This window comes from Mustela nivalis, assembly GCF_964662115.1.
Source record: "Mustela nivalis genome assembly, contig: HAP1_SCAFFOLD_68, whole genome shotgun sequence".
NCBI classification, from domain to species: domain Eukaryota; kingdom Metazoa; phylum Chordata; class Mammalia; order Carnivora; family Mustelidae; genus Mustela; species Mustela nivalis.
In genome coordinates this window covers 719,995-740,981 of record NW_028136528.1, presented here as the reverse complement: position 1 = coordinate 740,981, position 20,987 = coordinate 719,995, and the positions used below count along the sequence as shown (strand labels likewise).

Genomic DNA, 20,987 nt, shown 5'->3' with positions numbered 1-20,987 from the left:
GTACACGGAGGTATGACTACAACATTATCAATGTTGACCTTTGCAAAGAAAATCATGGCTTAAGATATATGTAGTCTGCAGTTGTTGGGAGTGTTCACCATCCTTGCCTCTAACTCATCTCTCACTGCCCACACATTCAGGTATAGGGGAATATTGATTGACAAAATATTAATTGCCAAATAACACTAGTTGGAGAATAAGAAAAATGCAGGCACCTGATTATATAATATTCCTTAAATAAAATATGTTTTTATAAGTGCTATTGGAAGTAAATTCCTCAATACTTTAATCACACAGAATGATGAAATCCTAGATTTTTTTTCCTTGTATTTACTGAGAAAATGATCATGCCTCAAGTATATTAAAATGGAATAGGGAAAATTAAAAATTGTTTTAAGTTGATTTGCGTGTGTTGTGCGTATGTGAGAGAGAAAGTGAGAGAGAAAGAGAAAGAGAGAAAAAGAGAAAGGGAAAGACAGAGAGGTGGCTGCAGTGAATTGATGAGTTGCAGGATAGATTTTAAAGTTTTGTCTTTTGCTTTCTACATTTCCTTTTCCTTAGGTTCAAGAGAACAATCAGTAATATCTCAGATGCCTGCTGGTAACATCAGCAGAAAGAGTTAGAGGTTCCTAGAAAATTAAAGAAGAGATATAGTTTTCCTGACATAAGAAAAGTCATTTTTTGTCCCCAGCTATTTTCAATGATCTATACCCCACCTGTGTACTTGCCCAAGCACACTTCTTCCAAAACTTCCTGGGAGGTTCTTAAAAAGAAATGCAAAAACCTCACTCCTTAAGGATTTTGAGGGAACAAGGCAATGGGAAAACTAACAGTCACCACCAGACCAGGAAATAGCCTAAGCTATTGAGACAATAAATCAGTGGTAAAACTCCTAGTGCTATTTCAAAAGCAATCAAGGCCTTGCATTCCTTTTCCCAGAAAATGAGCCCAAGACCCCATCTAGTTTCTATCTGCTCTTGAAGCCTGCAGAGTCCCTTTCCCTTGTCCAACAGTTACCCCTGCTTTATTCTAACGTTGACGTTTCTGCCCTCGGTGGAATACAAGCTTCATTCAGGTGAACATGCAATACATATTGCACAAATACATATGTGGATGTGCATGCATCCACAACCTTATGACCAACCATACATGGGATAATAAAACTCTCCCTTCTGAGTATTCATTTTAAATACTAAATAAAAATCTCTCTCCTGTTCAAACAGTCAAGGCTTTGGAACTTATTCCCTGTGAACTCCTTGTATGTTGTAAACAAAGATTCCTTTGTTTGACAACTCCACCTGTTTCTGTGATTCACCAAAGACTGACCTCAGTTAGTTCCGTTACTGTAATGTAATATCAAGCATATCTAGTTAGTTGATCATTTTGTTCAAGTCTTACATATCTTACCAATGTGATGACCATTTGTCTATGTAATCTTAAAATAAGGGTGTTGAAATTATTTTCCATTTGTCGTCCAAGGTAGAAGTTATGATTTTTGTTCTTAGTTTTTCCCTATATATCCCCAAATCTGTTGTTACGTATTAAAAGTCAAGAATTATTATACTCCTGGGGCGCCTGGGTGGCTCAGTGGGTTAGGCCGCTGCCTTTAGCTCAGGTCATAATCTCAGGGTCCTGGGATCGAGTCCCGAATCGGGCTCTCTGCTCAGCAGGGAGCCTGCTTCCTCCTCTCTCTCTCTCTCTGCCTGCCTCTCTGCCTACTTGTGATCTGTCTCTGTCAAATAAATAAATAAAATCTTTAAAAAAAAAAAAAGAATTATTATACTCCCTGATGAATTCATCCTTTTACTCTTCTGTAATTTTGACTTGATCTTTATGTCTGATAATGAAATTTGCTTTAAAATCACTTTTCATTATCTTGATATAACCACCAAAGTTATAGTATGATTAGAGTTAATATAGCATATTTTTTCTTTTACTTTTTAAAGCACTTCTATATTGAATCCTGACAAAGAAACAAAACAACTTTTTAACTCTGGAAGCATCTTTCTAAATTATCTTTTTTTTTTTTTTAATGAAGCAGTAGCAATTTTTGTTAAGGGACTTAAACTGAAAGTAGGTTTAGAAATTTATTTATTTATTTATTTATTTATTTAGTAAAAGATTTTATTTTATTTATTGACAGCAAGAGAGAGAGAGAGAGAGAGAAGAAGCACACAAACAGGGGGAATCATGTGCAAAGGGAGAGGAAGAAGCAAGCTCCTTGGGGTGCAAGTAGTCCCATGCAGGGCTGGATCCCTGTACACTGGAATCATGACCTCAGCCAAAGGCAAACATCTGCTTAAACAACTAAGTCATCCAGGCACCCCTAGAAAATTAAAAAAAAAAAAAGACCTTTTAAAAACATTTTGTTTCTTTCTTGTTTTTTTTTAAATATTTTATTTATTTGACAGACAGAGAGACAGGAAGAGGAACTATAAGCAGGGCAGAGGGAAAAGGAGAAGCAGGTTTCCCACTGAGCAGAGAGCCTGATGTGGGGCTCCATCCCAGGACCCTGGGATCATGACCTGAAAAGAAGGGACACTTCTTGGAGGAAGCCACCCAGACACCTCTTTTCTTTGTTTTTAATATATGGCAACTGACGCTTCCCAGCCACGAGGAGCATATTACCCATTGATTAAATCTTTGATAACAACCTATTTAAAAAGGTGTGTAAATATATACTTACTCAGATTTATACACTTTGTGTTTTCTTCATAGTTTGGGGCTGGACCCCATGGTCACAACACTGCTTCCAGTCTTTGCCTTCCCATCTTTTGATACCAGGTATTTGGTCAGCAAAGCAAATTAGTATCAAAATTAATAAGCCCTTGGCACCATATCTCTGGAGCAGGGCTTGCTCTTAGCCAAGGCCCAGAGCAGTTGACCTCCCCTCGCTAGTGCTATAGCCCCAAGGACTAGGTCCCTGCCACCAGAACTCAGTCTTACATGTTATGCTAAGCAGACAAAACCAAAACAGGAAAGCTCTGACAGCTTTCACTGGCATGCCTCATCTCCAACTCCCTCGACATCTAGGCAGTACCAGATGACAGGGAGGGGTCTTGGTCCAACATATGGGAGGGAAGGAAGTAGCCACGAGCAAGTACCTGCCTCTCTGTTCCTTTCTTTCATGAGCAGGTTGTAAGGAGGAGGAAGAGGAAGGGGAAGAGAGGTGAACTTCAAGGGGTGAAGGCCTCAGGTAGGCAGCTGGCTCCTGCCAGTAGGAAAGGGACAAAGGAGAAGGCAGTGAGTCTTGCAGGGAGGGTGGGGGGTAAGGGTTACAGCTTATGACGGAATCTGGACAGGAGTAATAGGGATACTAGTCATTTGAGTCCACCATTGGCAAGCTGGGCTGGGTGTCAGGGCAGATAGGCCTCCTTGGGCAACGGCACATGAGAGAAGGTGGAATTCTTCTCTGAGGAGCAGGTGAAGCTTTGGGTGTTGGGAAAGCATAGACAGTATTGTTCCAGGGCCAAGGACAGGTCCGGGTACTCCTGGTTGGAGGTCAAGGACACAGTATGATCCAGGTCTTCTACCAGCAGCTTGAAGGTACCACATGCCAGCCACCCCTCATTATTGTGTATAACTCTCTGGTGCACTTATTGGCTTATCCATCAAATGACTCCTTCAGCAGCTTAAAAACCACCTCCACAGGCACTCCAGGATATGGGAGGCTTCCAGAGTGAAAATTTTGCACAGGATCACCCCAAAAGACCAGAAGTCACTCTGGTGGATGTAGATCTGGTCAAACATGGCCTTAGAGACCATCCAGTTCACAGGCAGTCCACTATTGGTTCTCATTTTATAGTAACTGATGTGGTGATATCTCTGGCAAGGCTGAAGTCTGAGATCTTCATCATGTTGTCCTTTGTCACCAGCACTTCCCTGGTGGCCAGGTCTTGGTGTATGCACTTCTTGGAGGCAAGGTACTCCATGCCTCAGGCTACCTGGTAGGCACAGGATACCGGGTGCTTGGAGGAGAGTTGCTCTGCTGCATTGTGGCTGATATTGTAACAGTACTCCAGGTCAGGAGGCCTCTGGGCCTGCAGGTACTCCTGTATGTTGTCTTTGGAGGCATATTCCATGATAGTGTACGAAGGACCATCCTGTGTGCAGGACCCAGCAGGTTGATGGTGTCCTTGTGCTGTCCAATCATCTTCATCATCTCCATTTCTGAGATTAGGTTTGACAGGTCTTTCTCTGCTGCATCTGACTTCAACATCTTCACAGACACTTTAGTCAAATGGTTGGATTTGTCTTTGTCCAGCCCAATGGCCTCCTCCAACACCACCTGCCCAAAGTAGGCCTCTCTTAGGGGTCTGCCTAAACTGCCTACAACCAGCCTGCCTCAAGGCAGTTATGAACTCTAGATTATCCTCAAAAACATTAAACCACAAGCTAAAAATTCTCTTCACTAGGTCTCTGTCGCAGGTCTAATTTTCTTATCTTTCATCATTTATCTTTTTCCTAATTCTTATTTTCAGTATAGTTTATTTTGCTTCCAGGTGTTTCCCCGGGTTTCTGTATGCTGTTTCATAGGGAAGAATTATCCTGTCATAAAATTATTTCTTGAGCATTCATTACATCTCTCGGTTAAAATGGGTTCTTTTATGGTATTGATTCATTTGAGTTTTCTCAAAATGGGAAGAATTTTCAAAATGGTGTTTTCCTCAAGGTTCAGAGTATGTCTTAGCCTCATCTTTACTCTTTTTGAAATTCACTTTTCAAATTCTTGTCCCTCTTTTTATCTTTTTAAATTAAAATGTTTCCTTTTACTATTTTTTTATTTGAGTGTAGTTGATAGTCAGTGTTACATTGGTTTCAGGTTTTCAATATCTCCATACATTATTCTATGATCACTACAAATATAGCCACCATCTGTCACCATATAACACTATTATAATATCATTGACTATATTCTCTACACTGTCCCATATCTCTTTTTAAAATCTCTGATTTTTATGTTTTCTGTTATTCCAATGTTCGACCTCATTTTACTTGGTTACTTTAATAAAATATGCCTGATTACACACTCTATGCTGAAAACCATAGCATTTGATTTATAGTAGTCTTCTTCTTCTTCTTCTTCTTCTTCTTCTTCTTCTTCTTCTTCTTCTTCTTTCTTCTTCTTAATTAACATATAATGTATTATTAGCCCCAGGGGTACAGGTCAGTGAATCGCCAGGTTTACACACTTCACAGCACTCACCACAGCACATACCCTCCCCAATGTTCATAACCCCACCACCCTCTCCCTAACCTCCCCACCCCCCCCCCCGGAAACTCTCAGTTTGTTTTGTGAGATTAAGAGTCTCTTATGGTTTGTCTCCCTCCCGATCCCATCTTGTTTCATTTACTCTTTTCCTGTTCCCCAAACCCCCCACATTGCACCTCCATTTCCTCATATCAGGGAGATCATATGATAGTGCCTTTCTCTGGTTGACTTATTTTGCTAAACATAATACCCTCCAGTTCCATCCATGTCAACGCAAATGGCAAGATTTCATTTCTTTTGATGGCTGAATAGTATTCCATTGTGTGTGCATATATATATATATATATATATATATATATATATATTTCATTTGTTGATGGACATCTATGTTCTTTCCATAGTTTGGCTATTGTGGATATTAATGCTATAAACATTTGGTGCACGTGCCCCTTTGGATCATATACAGTCTTCTTTACCTCTATCAGAACCCCAGGAAGCTTTATTTATTTATTTACTCACATAAACAGATGATCCAACACAACGTTTTTTGATGTTCCAATGTATTATAATGTCTTACCGCTTAACACTATGCTTACTGCTCTCTTTCACTGTCTGACTAAATCCTCATCATCACTATGCCATTTAATGAGAAAGAACATTTGAACTCAGAGTTCTCTCCATATCAGGGAATGAAGACTCCACCCTTCTGTTTGTGCAGGTAAAATAAATGTTGATGTCTGTCCTGCACATACCCCATCCTGTTCACCAGAATATTCACCATCAAAATATATACACAATGAAAACCATACCTCACCACTTCTATTACCACCCAGCATGCTAAAAACACCATCATATGTTCCTGAATTATTGACTTGATTGATAACCCCACTTCCACACATACTGCACTCCTTTCTCCATGCAAATTTATTTTGGTACAGCAATTTAACCTAAAAATCAAGTCATATGATTTCATTCTGCTGTTGAAAGACTTTTGGTATCTTCCCCTTTCATATTAAATAAAAACTGAAGGCGTTTCAATGTACTAGAAGGTCATACATCAATACGTTCTTCCTCTCTCCACCACTATGAACTCCTCATTGGCCTCCTTGCTTTTCCTCAAAAGTAACAGACAAGCTGTTCACACAAAGTCTATATACTTACTTGCTCTGCCTAGAGCAATCTTTTCCTTTAATATTTGTATAACACTCTCGTTCACTTCCTGGGTCTTTGTGCAAATAACATCTCATAAATGAGATATAACCACCCAAAACAAAATAAAATTAACTTTCATCCCAGCATTCCCCAATGGCTTTTACCTTTCTTGCATTTCTTTGTATCACTTAACACCATCAACCATCAATCATTATTCTATTACTGGTTTATTTTCTTATTTGAGACAGAGAGAGAGAGAATTGGGAGGGTGCGCAGAGGAAGAAGAAAACACCCCACTGCCTAGAAAGCCTGCTGGGGAGTTACATCCCAGGACCCTGAGATCATGACCCAAGCCAAAGGCAGTCACTCAATGGACTGAGCCACCCAGGTGCCCCTCTATTATTGGTTTATTTCACTATTATATTTCAAAAGAATGTGAGCTCTTTGTGGTCAGGTATTTTATATGTTTTATTAATTGAAGTATTCTCAGAAAGGTAGCTGGCAGATTGTAAGGGCTCACTAAACTGTATTTTGTTGTTATTATTGGGCTCCTTTATGGGCTTTACCTCTTATGCTAGAAGTCTATCCTTCAGATGTAAGCGATAAGAATAGAGCCCTGCTGCCTGTTCAAATGTGTAAAAAGCCTGTATTAAGTGGATATTTTAAAAGCTAAATGAATGGCTTAATAGTTGTATATAGGGGAAAAGGGAACATATTTTCCACAGGTTAGAAGTGGAGTTCTTTTATAGAGTTCTTGTACAAGCCTACACTATGGAACGATAATGGGCAGTTGTACTTTACAATTATACAAACACTTTGGTAATTTATATCCTTTTTTTGTTATTCTTGACTGGATCATTTAATTCCTTAGGAGCATTATAGCATTTCAACTTTTCATGTTCAATAAACTTATTGGGATTGCTACCTTTTTTATTCAAATGGAGAAATAGTCATGATTTAATCTAAATAAAGTGTTATTGATTGTGTTGTTTTCTAGGAATGAGTCGCACATGCTAGTTTAAAAGTTTTGTTAAATTCCCAAGTCTGTCACTGTTAAAAGCCTTTTGTAGATTAGTAACTTGATCAAAACGGAAAAGTTATGTATCACCTATTGTTATACTATCTTTGTTTCCATCTTGCATTGTAATAACACCCATCTTAACTCTATTTAAGACAAATCATTGCCAGATGGATTTCTGGCATTGATTGCAGGATATGAAATCTAGTATAACTAAAAGTTTTTGGTTTTAGTAGCATATAAATCAATTTAGAATAATATATGTATTTGAATATAAGATAAAGTTTTAAATTATTTGGCAATAGTAAACTAAACTTTTTTTTTGTAAATTTTTATTTTCTAAAATTTCATTGAGCTCTCTTGCAATAAGAAACAAGTTACAAAAAATTAAGGTTTATTTACCCCAATTCAAAATTATTAGGAATATAATCATAGAGGTTGAAGTATTTAAAATATTGAACCCAAAATGTTTTATTAGGTAAATTCATGAATGCTGAGCATTCACTGTTAAAATATACTAATACTATTGATAGACTGGTAGAAGCCTAAAATCAAATATTTATTAAATATTTATATCCATATCTTTTCATAGCTTGGTAATTCATTTCTCTAGCATTAAATAATATTCCATTGTTTGCATGTACTACACTTTCTTTGACCTTTCACTTATGGAAGGATATCTTGGTTGCTTCCAAGCTTTTGTCAGTTATGAATAAAACTACTATAGACATCTTTGTGGGTATAGATTTCATCTTCTTTGGATAAATACCAAGAGCTGCTACTGCTGAATCATCTGGCAAGAATATGTTTAGTTTTGTAAGAAACTGCCAAGTTGTTTTCCATTCTTTATTCTCAATACACATGGAAGAACATTCCTGTTGCTCCACATCCTCACCAACATTTCGTGTTCTGTTGACAGTGCTCTGGATTCTGGGTATGTACTGGTGTCTCTTTTTTGTTTTAATTTGCATTTTCCTGATGACATATGATGTGAAGCATCTTTTTATATGCTTATTTGCCATCTGTAATATTTTCTTTGGTGAGGTATCTGCTAAGGCCTTTGGCTCATTTTTAATCCGGTTTTTCCCCCATTGTTGAGTTTTTAGGGGTCTTTGTGTATTTTTGATTAACAGTCCTTTGCCAGATGTGTATTTTGCAAATTTTTTCTCATAGTCTGTGCTTTGCCTTTTCATTCTCTTGGCATTGTGTTTCACAGAGTAGACATTTTTAAATTCAGTGCTTGTGCTTTTGTAGCTAAAGTTATTGCGAAAACCAAGGTCATTTAAATTTTCTTCTATATTACCTTCTACATGTTTCATGTTTAGGTTTATAATCCAATCTGAGTTAATTTTTGTGAAGAGTGTAGGATATCTGCCTGGATTTATTTTATTTTATATTTTTAGATTTAGCTTCACCACTGCTACAGAACCATTTGTTTAAAAGATTGTATTTTGCTCTCTTGTATTGCTTTTGCTTTTCTATTATATATAAAATATAATTGATAATATATATTCTGTTGCTTTAATCTAGTCTCTCTGTGGTATTACAATATCACATTCACTGTTAAAATATACTAATACTATTATCGTTATGGTAAACTTTTTTTTAAGATTTTATTTATTTATTTGACAGAGAGAGAGATCACAAATGGGCAGAGAGACAGCCAGAGAGAGAGATGAGGAGAAGCAGGCTCCCTGCTGAGCAGAGAACCCAATGCGGGACTCGATCCCTGGCCCCTGGGATCATGACCTGAGCCGGAAGGCAGAGGCTTAACCAACTGAGCCACCCAGGCGCCCAATCGCTTTAGTAAACTTTGAAGTCAGTCCTCAGTCTTTGTTCTCCTTCAACACTATGTTGACTATTGTGAGTCTTTGCCTCTCCATATAAACTTTAAAATAAGTTTGTTAATATTAAAAAAAAAGAACTTGCTGGAATGCATTAATTGTATAGATAAACTTGGAAACCAGTGACCTCTTGAGCTTAGCAGGAATTAGACCATGGACATCAGTTGTCACAGTGGTGCCTCTGGCAGAACCTATTGCAAATCCCTAGGCAAAATGAGACCTCAAGGATCTGAGAGAATGTCTAAGAAGTACTTGATACATCCCTTGGGTATGGTTTATTAAAGTGTCCACCTGTCTGAAAGCTGGGGAATCTAGATAAGGGAGGGAAAATTAGTTATGATAAAACATATCAACAAACATCAATAAATTTTGTAAAACTAATTGTCATGGCTCATATACAATATGACCAACAGAGGGACCATCAGAAGGAAAGCATCAGTTATGTTTATTGTGAAATTTTTTATTCAAAATAAAGCAATGTGAGGGGAAGACACAATGAGAAAATTACCATTTTTTAAATGGTAAACATCTTACAAAATGGAATAGGTTTTATATTCTAAGTAGTATATTGAAAAGTAAAACATTGGGGCGCCTGGGTGGCGCAGTGGGTTGGGCTGCTGCCTTCAGCTCGGGTTATGATCTCAGGGTCCTTGGATTGAGCCCCGCATCGGGCTCTCTGCTCCGCAGGGAGCCTGCTTCCCCCTCTCTCTCTCTCTCTCACTGCCTGCCTCTCTGCCTACTTGTGATCTCTGTCTCTCAAATAAATAAATAAAATCTTTAAAAAAAAAGAAAAGAAAAGTAAAACATTAAAAAATAAAATTTCAATGAAAAAAATTATTTAATTTTTAAAAAGGTTAAAAATAGCAGAACCATTTTCCTTATAACTGGAAAATACACTGTATATACATCTATCAAAATAACTTGTCATGGGGGAGCCTGGGTGGCTCAGTAGGTTAAAGCATCTGCCTGCGGCTCAGGTCATGATTCCAGGATCCTTGGATCGAGGCCCACATCCGGCTCTCAGCTCAGCAGGGAGCCTGCTTCCTCCTCTCTCTCTCTGCCTGACTCTGCCTTATTGTGATCTCTGTCTAATAAATAAATAAAAACTTTTATAATAAATATTTGAAAAATAACTTGTCATGTCTGGAATCAGGAGCATATGGAAAAAAATAATATCTGAGGACAATACTTCTGCCATGTTTTGTGCCTTGCTAATATTTTTAAACAGTCAGGCAAATTTTAGCCTTATTGAAATACCTGCTAAGATACCTGCAGTGCCTTTTGGAGCCCTATGACTATAAAAATTAATTGCAAATATTCAAAATGTTTACTATGGTGTCACTATTTAGGGCCACCACCAAGTATGTTTCAGAAGTAAGCATAACTGTTACTCTTCCATAAGGCAAAAGGGCATATTTTCAGGAGTTCCATCTGCTGTACCAGGAGGTGAATCAAGTAATGATTTTTGTCTATAAAATAATTCACTTTTCAATCTAACATTCCTCATTCCACATTATAATAATAAAAACTAGGAGGAGACTAAAACAAACAAACAAATACAACTACAACAACCAGCTTTTCCTACAGTGGAAAAGTAAATATAACCTTAGGAGTAGCCTAAAATTTATTTTTAAATATTTTAAGATAAACGTTTTTGTTAGAAAACCATATATTTTATATTACTAAGAAATAACAGGCAACGTTTTATTAACTTCTAAAAAGTCTAGTTACTTGTATTTATCTATTAACTCATCTCTTTATGAAGTAGAACATGATCACACCTCTTGTATCTACCCAAGTTTGTATGCTTTGGTTGTTTTATGTTTGCTATTTCCTTGCTTAATTTTTACAATATTTGATACATAATAGTATCTTTAAGTCCATCTATGGTTTCACAGAATTTGTTTGAACTTCATAAAAATGTACCATACTTTTTGCACTGTCCTTGTTTTACCTCTCTATTAGCTTTCCAAGTTTTATTCACTTTAGAGTGTGTAGCTATCATTTATTTTTACTCCTCCATAATGCTATGTTTACTAATTTGTATTTATCTGTACTTTTAAAAATATCTTAATTATATACCATTTCGCATCTCACGTAACACTCATGTTACTTCTACACTTATCAGATATTATGTAACTGAAAACCACAACTCAGCAACAATAGAACACCGTTTTTCAAAATTAAATGGCTTACCAGAATTCTTTAATTCTATCCTTTATTTGTATTAGATGACCCTTTATTCTGGTATTTGGCATTGTTCATATGGAGGAAAGCTTATAAGTTGATATTCCATAAATAGAAGGATTTTTATGATCAATTAATTATTTTCATTTAGAATGCATAGAATATGGTTGATTTAATATTTCTTTCTTACTCTCTGCCTGGAACATAGTGCTATCTATGCAATAGCCACTAAAATATTAAGTTAATTACCTAGACTTTAAACTGCATATTAATAGGAATAGCATACAGAACTCTTCTCAGATTGGGACACCTGGGTGGCTCAGTCAGTTAAACGCCTGAGCCTTTAGCTCGGGTCATGATCTTAGGGTCCTGGGACTCAGTTCTGCAACAGATTCCCTGCTTAGCCGGGAGTTTGCTTCTCCCTCATCCTGCTGCTCCCCCTGCTTGTGCTCTCTCTCACTCTCTCTCTTACAAATAAATAAAATTAAAAAAATAAATTCTTCTCAGATAGCTAATATAGAATATCGTCTTTGTATTCATCAAAGGGAAAGTGCCATATAATAATGAAATCCAGACTACTTCAAATTCACTTTTTAACCAGTAAGAAAGTACTGGAAACAAGCCAAAAATGTCTTCAATGAATTAAAGAAATAGATTGATTTTCAATATCTTAATGTTTCTAATGTTAAATTGCAAGATTTTTATACTAGATATCAGTGTAAATATTCATTATACAAGGATATTCTAAAAATAAACCTGAGAAAACTACTTGACATATATGATGACAAAAACCAATGTCAGTTTGGGTAAAACTTACAACACCTACCACCTGAAACTCTTGTTCTATATGGTGCCATCTTGTGATTCTGGGCAGCGGCAGTGAGCCACAGCTTCCAGTCAGCTAGAAGATTACAGGGGTGAACACCTGATATTCTTACAAGCATTCTATATATAGAACATATATATAGAATATATATATTCTTCTTTTTTTAGTGTAATATTTAATAAATTGCATGTGATATTTGATACTTTGTTATAAAATAGGCTTTGCTTAAGATGATTTTGCCCAAATGCAGGCAAATGTAAGTGTTCTGAGTATGTTTAAATAAGCTTAAGGTAAGCTATGATATTTGATAGTTTTGGGGTATTAAATGCATTTTTAATTTTTTATGTGTTTCTCTGTACATAGCCCCCTTGTAAGCTGAGGAACATCTCTATATGTATATGTAGCCTTGGTATGGCTTACATATTATTGGCATGAAACATCTAGAACAGTACGTGTGCCATAGAATTGTCTACAACATCAAACAAGTTTCTTGAAAACTTGTGCCAAAGGGGTTATGTCTTTAAGGATTCTTATTTCAGAAGGGTTCTCTCAAACGTAAGATTTTTCAGAAGTTAAGTGAAAATCTGACCAAACTAAACATTTTTCCATTTTCCCTAGTGAGCAAAGATAGCTAAAATCTATCTGCCATTTTCAACACTGTACTCAAAGATTGTAATTCTAATTTAAGAACAGATTATTTATATCAAAACCACATGTTGGCCTAATCTTATACAATATTCATAAGTCACACTCAGACCCTTGGACACTTTTATTTGTTGAGTCTATATGGTACTACGGACATTCATCTTTTTTGACCTCATAGCTTCATGTATGTCTATACTTTTGAAAATACATGCATCATAGTTCCATTGTAAAATGTCTGGGTTATAAAATGTGCTATGCTATCAAAATGGTAATAAGAACATACAAATGACCTGATGTAATGAACTGGACCAGATTGCCAGATATCACATTTCATACCAGAAAGATTCAGTGGTAAGTTTTAAAATGGCCAGCTATACATTGACTGAATTATAACTCATTTAACTTCTTTCTTTGTGTACAGTATTATACATTAGTCAGTATTATAGTAGATAAGTACTTTGGACAGATGTAAATATGCTGTAATAAAAAATGTTTTTATTTTTAGTCCTTTTTACTTGTAAGACTAGCCACAAATACCACGCCTCCCCCAAAATAATTTGCAATCCAAATTTATCTCTAAATGAATTTATTGCACAGAAAAATATGTATATATATATATATATATACACTTACAGAAGACATGTTCAAAAATAGTTACACACAGCAGGGCCCTAAATGTAAGCAGTATAGTTGTTTTGTTTTGTTTTGTTTTGTTTTATTTCTTTAAAAAAAAGAGGTTATGTGAAATATTAGGATTTTATTTCCAGGCGTAGTATTTCAAGACAGTTAACTACACCTATGGTGTCAACAGCCTCTTGTTGGCAGTATGATTTTATTGGCTCCATGGAATAACAGAAAGAATTTACTATTGCTTCTTTCTTTTATGACACACACAGAAAAAAAAAATGACACATTTGCTCAAGACCAACCAGAATCATTTTAACCTATCAAAATTGATGGGAGGCCTTCACTGCCAAAGTCACTGCTGCGTTTTCACAATTCACTGCAGACAATCTGCTACTCCCATTATGATAAAGGAGAGAAGAGTCATAATCAGGGAAGAAAGCTAGATTAATACTTGTAATTATCATTGAATATTTAGCCTGCTATAGGTTTATTATTATTAGTGTCATTTGATAATTTTCTCTCATTTTATTAAACACAACTGTGAGTAATTACGCTACCTAATATTTCTCTGTATTGGCTGACTAGCTAGCAAACATTCATGAAAATATCCATTAGCCACACATATAAAATGCTGCATTATGATGCTGTTGAATCAGAACATACCACTACCTGATCCTGTAGCTCTTTGAGGATTTGCAAATCAATTAATTCTATGTTTATTGGATTCTTCCCATACAATTAGAAAATTTATAATCGAGTCCATGAACATTATTAGTTTTGCCATTTTAAACCAGCAATCACACTTTGATTTTTACAACAAAAGCAGAAATATAAACACACACATTTGGATCAGTTTTCTCTTAGTCTGTCTGGACTTCAAAATCCTATTCCTCAAGATGATGCACACCAAAGTTCTGGATTAAACAAGAAATTAGATGGCACCTGAACACTTGGTTTAATATTCTCAAAAGGATTATGCAACTTCTTTCTTACAATATGACATTGTTTTACAAAGATCTACACTTTTATAATGTTAGTATTTATAATAATCAATAAAGTCAATTAATCATGATTAAAAATCAAACATAAAAATTTCTACTTTTTGCTTTTGCCCCCTCCATTTAGAACTTATTTATAGCCTGATAATTCAAAGGTCCCTATGTTTATGAAAATCTGGACAGAAATAGCTCTAAGATCCCATTCAGAACTTGATATTAATCTAAGTCTTTTGGCTCCATTTATCCTGAGAGCAAAGAGTAGGACAAAGGATTTGAGTACTGTTAGTTTATCTGGGAGATTATCCAAGGTAGAAAAGAATGGGAAAGTGATACAGTGAAGAAGCAACTTTGTCAAAGAGGTACATTGTTGATATAATTGTTGTGGATAGAAAATGAAGGCTTGCTTTTACTGAAAGGTCCTGAGAAACTTCTTTAAGTTGTCCTCATGAAGACCTGAAAACTGACAATTTTACCTATGGTTCTTATTTCCACTTCACTGAGAGCTGTCCTCAGAGGACATTAACTCTCCTACACTTTTGGGTTGTGTTGGAGACATTCTAAAATGAGAGAGAGAACATGAGATGCTATCAGTGTTAAGTAACTGCAATTTCCCATGGAACTATCCACCACAGGTTTGGCTATAATCAGGTGTTGGGCCTTGATATCAGAGGGATTTGAGGCAGTATCATTTTAGGTTAATCATTATATCTGAAATTTCCAAAAACTACAACTGATGAAACTTTGATTATAAACCTATAAATATAACAATAAATCTACAGTATTCAAATTATTTTCATAGAAATACACAAACAAAGCATCAACTGATTAATATTTAAATGTTACAAAATACTGAACTGAAAGAATTTGGTCATATAACAACGTGTAAGAAGTAGAGCTTAGGTTTAGGTTAGAAGTCAGGATGCATTTGGGACTCAGTTAAGAAATTGAATGGAGGGACGCCTGGGTGGCTCAGTGGGTTAAGCCGCTGCCTTCGGCTCAGGTCATGATCCCAGGGTCCTGGGACCGAGCCCCAAATCAGGCTCTCTGCTCAGCAGGGAGACTGCTTCCTCCTCTCTCTCTGCCTGCCTCTCTGCCTGCTTGTCATCTCTCTCTGTCAAATAAATAAATAAAATCTTAAAAAAAAAGAAATTGAATGGATGTCTGACTATCTTATAGGTTTGCTAAAAATCAGTGACTTTGTGTTCACGTGTGGCTATGCGGGAATTTTTAACTTTCTCTAAGAAGTTATTAGATTGATTATATAATGGCAGTAAAGGATGGGGAAAAGCAAAGTACAAACCCCATAAAGACAAAGACACTGAGTATGAGAAAAGAGTAATAAATAAGAAGAATCAATGCATTTGAGGAAAATGGGAATTGAAATACACAATGATTGTTGATTTTTTTAGATGCAGAAATCAAAACTAGCTTTCAAGAAGGAAATAACAGAAGACATGTTGTGAAAAGGCAGTAACGTGGAATAAAGGAGTAGGGAGAGCATATCAGGTAATTTGGATAGGAAGGAGTTAGGAGATAATTGCTTGATAAATTTTATATGGCCCACTTAAATGCACAGATTTCTCTTCTTTAATTTATATGGAGAACAGGGTGTCCTTTCTCTTCCCTTTCAGAGCACCCGAGGTGTACTCTTTCAGACTGAAAACCTGAAAAGCTCAGGACTCAGTTGCTTAAGCACAGCTGAGAGGACATATTTCAATTAAGATTTACAGTTTGCTGTAGGTAGTAGACTGTCAAAAGTGGTTTAACCATATTTTTCATTTAACAAGAAGACTACAGAGAGTGTTTTCTGGTGTTGGTTCAGAGTCTTAAGAAAGTCAAGTGAACTATCTTAGAGGTTTTCATGGCTTTTTATTCACAGTTGCAAAAATTGCTGTTGGAGTTCTCACTATTAAGCCCACATTTCTGGCAGAAAGATAGAGGTAAAGAGAATGATATCTTGTACAACTGATACTTTGTCATATGGTTACAATGTAACTAGAAAAGAGACAATAAAATATTTGATGTTGTTTTAAGTTTCCTTGTTGTCAATCCCTCAGTGCTTTCTGATACTAAAGGAAAAAGTAGATGGATATTGACCTGGCAACTATCAACACCTGTCAGTCTCTCTTGGATAACCAATATCTCTATAATCTCTTCTTCCCAGTAAAAAAAAAATAAAATATATTCATAAACCACACTGTGCCATCTCAAGTTACTGCACCAAGATAAAATTACAATGATTTTCAGTTGTTCCAAATGGACAGAATACCCTTCCTTATGATATCATGTCTTATAAGATAGATAATTGGCTTGCTACCAATATACCCAGATGAGACTGTGGAAGAGACAGGAAAAAAATAATAATATTTATTTATTCCTTGGGTTGACCCTGTTTACACAGATGCATTACTATTAGAAAAGGTTGGTTTGGGACATTGGAATGAATTTACTTAATGGGTCTGTATGTAAGTGGGTTGGAGAAAATTTTTAATTTCTACAAAAATTATTAGAATTCTATCTTATTCCCTTTTGATAATTTTCACATGTTAACAAAGCCAACGTTTTTGTCTAGCAGACAAGATCTTAAATCCTAACAAAACTCAATTTTTTCCTTTTTTTTTTTAAGTTTGAGAGCCTCATGTTCTCTCATGCTGCTTTAAATACAACTCAAAAAAACAAAAGGAGCTAAATGGGGCAGTAAGCCCAGACTTTTTATTTTAATTTATTTATCTTATTTTTAATTAAAAAATTAAAGATTGTATTTATTTATTTGAGAGAGAGAGAGCATGAGTGGGGCAGGGGGATGTAGCTGCAGAGAGAGACTGAGAAGTATACTCCCTAATGAGCAGGAAGCCCGATATGGGGCTCGATCCCAGGATCCTGACTGAGATCATGACCAGAGACAAAGGCAGATACATGTGCAAAATCCCTTTTTTTTTGGGAAACAATACTTTACAAGAGATGTTTGAAAAAGTACTGGGGAAACAACTTTAATCAGAGATACAAAAATTTAATTGACTTCTGTAAAGCTACAGGGATCCAAATGATGGGAATCCCAGGCCGTTTAGGTTGTGGACCACAGAGTATTCTTCTCTGTAATATTTTATTTTCTTCCATGTCTACTAACTCCAGTCCAAGTTCACTGATCTCTTTTTAGATAGTGCAAAACATGGCAAAGAATACCAAACAAGTGCCCAATATTCTACATTTATTACATCATTTCTAACATATAGAAGTGTGTTATCAAGGCTGGTTCTGTGAACGAACCTAGTTATGCTAAAGTGTGTTTTGTTCTCCAAAAATTAAATTCATGATTATCACACAATTATAAAATACTTGTGTCAAGAATTTTTATTCAAAAATTAATAAGAGAAGCAGATATTAAAACTAGTTCACATGGTTATTTGGGATATAAGCAGAGTTGTGCAGCAGAAGTGCTCTGGGCCCATAATTTGGGTTATAGAATTTAAAAATCACTAACTTGCATTATTGTTAACAAGAATCCTGTGCATTACCATCAGTTTTCTCCATTATAACCTCTTGCTCTACAGTTTGTAAATAACTTTGTCAATAGCAAGCTAATAAACGGGGTGACTCCAATGGATTGAGATAATCTCCAGAGTTTCTGCTACATAATGAACAGGACTCCATTGAAAGGACACCTAAGAGTTTATTTTGCCCAAAAATTTGATCACTTTTTTCACTGTCCTTACCTATTTTCCAAACCTAGTTCTTTTCAGTCTACAGACAACCCTGTATCTGACTGACTTGTTAATTCTGGGAATGTCTTGCAGATTAATTTGCTTGCCCGAGGTGGTTCCTCTAATTGATGTCTAAGAACCCTAATTAGTTAAGAAAACTTTTTTTTTAACATTTTCATTGCTATTTATTATTATTATTATTATTATTATTGCTAATATCTCTATTATAAATAATTCACAAGGGCATCCTTCTGACAAAAGACAAAGAGCTGGCTACTAGTAGAAAAAGTACATTTGACTCTGTCAGTGAAAGTGGTAAAGGGATTTGAGAAAATAAGGCAAAGCAGTGGAATTATGTGTTAAAACTTTAAATATTATAGACACATTTACTTAATTTCTAATACTGCTTATAATTAAAAAAGATGTTTTCCATGAACCACGCATTACAACAAATATATTGTTTATACAGATTAAATTTTCATCAAAAGGGACGCCTGGGTGGCTCAGTTGGTTAAGCAGCTGCCTTTGGCTCAGGTCATGATCCCAGCATCCTGGGATCGAGTCCCGCATCTGGCTCCTTGCTCGGCCGGAGCCTGCTTCTCCCTCTACCTCTGCCTGCCATTCTGTCTGCCTGTGCTTGCTCTCTCGCCCACTCTCTCTGAGAAAGAAATAAAATCTTAAAATAAATAAATAAATTTTCATCAAAAAATTATAAGTGTATTTTTTTGTAGGATCATGATAAGCATTTTGCAGATGAGAAAAGTGAAATTTAGAAAAGTATGTCTCTTCAAATCCCTCATACAATATCTGGCCTAGATAGAAGGATATACTATCACAATTGAGGAAGATAATTGAGATTACTTAAAATGATAAACTTTACTGTATAGGGTTTTTTACAAGTTTGCCACAGATTCACATTTTTTAAAATATATATCTATTTGTGTAAAGAGAATGCACTGAGAAGTAAAAAGATAGTGATATATCAGTGCTACCAACTAATGGCTATAATATCATCACCTTATTTATGAACAATGAAACAGTGTGTAATATTTAAATAAATTTAAATAAATTCCTATTTATTTTATATATTTATAAATTTAAATGATTTCCTATTTATTTATTATTAAAGAAATTCCTCTAACAAACAGTATGTTTTGAAGGTTGCTAGCAAGAAAGTGTTGTACGACATGGAAGTAATCAGAAAATGTGATCTAAAATTCTGCTTTCAAGGGCGCCTGGGTGGCTCAGTGGGTTAAAATTCTGCTTTCAAGAAGCTATAACAGTAAGTACTGAGCATTAGCTATTATATGCTATGGATGAATAACTGAAATCTACATTTGAAACTATTGGTACACTATATGTTACCTAATTGAATTTTAAAAAGTTAATAAAAAAAACCACTATTTTATAAAACAATATTCCCAACAGGCTCTTTTGCTTTAAAATACTCACTTTGTTTCCTCTCCAAGAGAACACCAAATGGCGGATGACGCCGGTGCTGCGGGAGGGCCCGGAGGGCCCGGGGGCCCTGGAATGGGAGGCCGAGGCAATTTCCGCGGTGGCTTCGGCAGAGGCATCCGGGGCCAGGGCCGGGGCCGGGGCCGGGGCCGTGGTCGGGGCCGGGGCCGAGGCCGCGGAGCTCGCGGGGGCAAGGCCGCGGACAAGGAGTGGATCCCCGTCACCAAGCTGGGCGTCTGGTCAAAGACAAGAAGATCAAGTCCCTGGAGGAGATCTATCTCTTCTCCCTGCCCATCAAGGAGTCTGAGATCATCGACTTCTTCCTGGGAGCCTCCCTCAAGGACGAGGTTTTGAAGATCATGCCTGTGCAGAAGCAGACGCGCGCGGGCCAGCGGACCAGGTTCAAGGCATTTGTCGCCATCGGAGATTACAATGGACACGTCGGTTTGGGTGTCAAGTGTTCCAAGGAGGTAGCCACTGCCATCCGCGGAGCCATCATTCTGGCGAAGCTTTCCATTGTCCCTGTGCGGCGAGGCTACTGGGGGAACAAGATCGGCAAGCCCCACACTGTCCCGTGCAAGGTGACTGGCCGCTGTGGCTCTGTGCTGGTGCGTCTCATCCCCGCCCCCAGAGGCACTGGCATTGTCTCGGCCCCTGTGCCCAAGAAACTGCTGATGATGGCTGGTATTGACGACTGCTACACCTCGGCCAGGGGCTGCACTGCCACCCTAGGGAACTTTGCCAAGGCTACTTTCGATGCCATCTCCAAGACCTACAGCTATCTCACCCCTGATCTCTGGAAGGAGACTGTGTTCACCAAGTCTCCCTATCAGGAGTTCACGGACCATCTTGTGAAGACCCACACCAGAGTCTCTGTTCAGAGGACCCAGGCTCCAGCTGTGGCTACTACATAGTTTTATACAAGAAAAATAAACTGAACTAAAGCTTGAAAAAAAAATACTCACTTTGTAATGAGAGTCATTACTTTTGTCTAGCCAAATCTTATAGCACTGTTTATCCCTTCCCTGCTTTATCCCTTCCCAGTATCAATAAAGGCTCACTTGGGTTACCTAGAAGCCATGAGAAAGCTTGTAATAGATCTGGCTGGTTTTCACCAGCAATTTGACCACCATGTGCACAGGGAAGTCTATTGATAAAGGCTTTATTGCAATAAGTTGCAAATACATGGATGATTTTGAATTCTCTTTCTTGAGGTCTTGTTTCATGATAATAAATTTAGGGTGGCTTATTGGAATGGATGTTATTAACATATCTTCATAGTTATAAGCACATGGAATTGTAAAATAGATGAATGAATG

At 36.7% G+C, this 20,987-nt stretch overlaps 1 pseudogene across 1 annotated transcript in view; it reads left to right on the top strand.

Moving 5' to 3' along the window:
- Nucleotides 1-20,626, top strand: part of LOC309856986 (small ribosomal subunit protein uS5 pseudogene) — a 354,429-nt pseudogene extending 333,803 nt beyond the window's left edge. Inside the window, exon 2 of the transcript XR_014316598.1 lies at nt 19,798-20,626. The product of XR_014316598.1 is annotated as a small ribosomal subunit protein uS5 pseudogene (transcript). The remainder of the gene's footprint in view (nt 1-19,797) is intronic.
- The last annotated feature ends 361 nt before the right edge of the window (nt 20,627-20,987 follow it).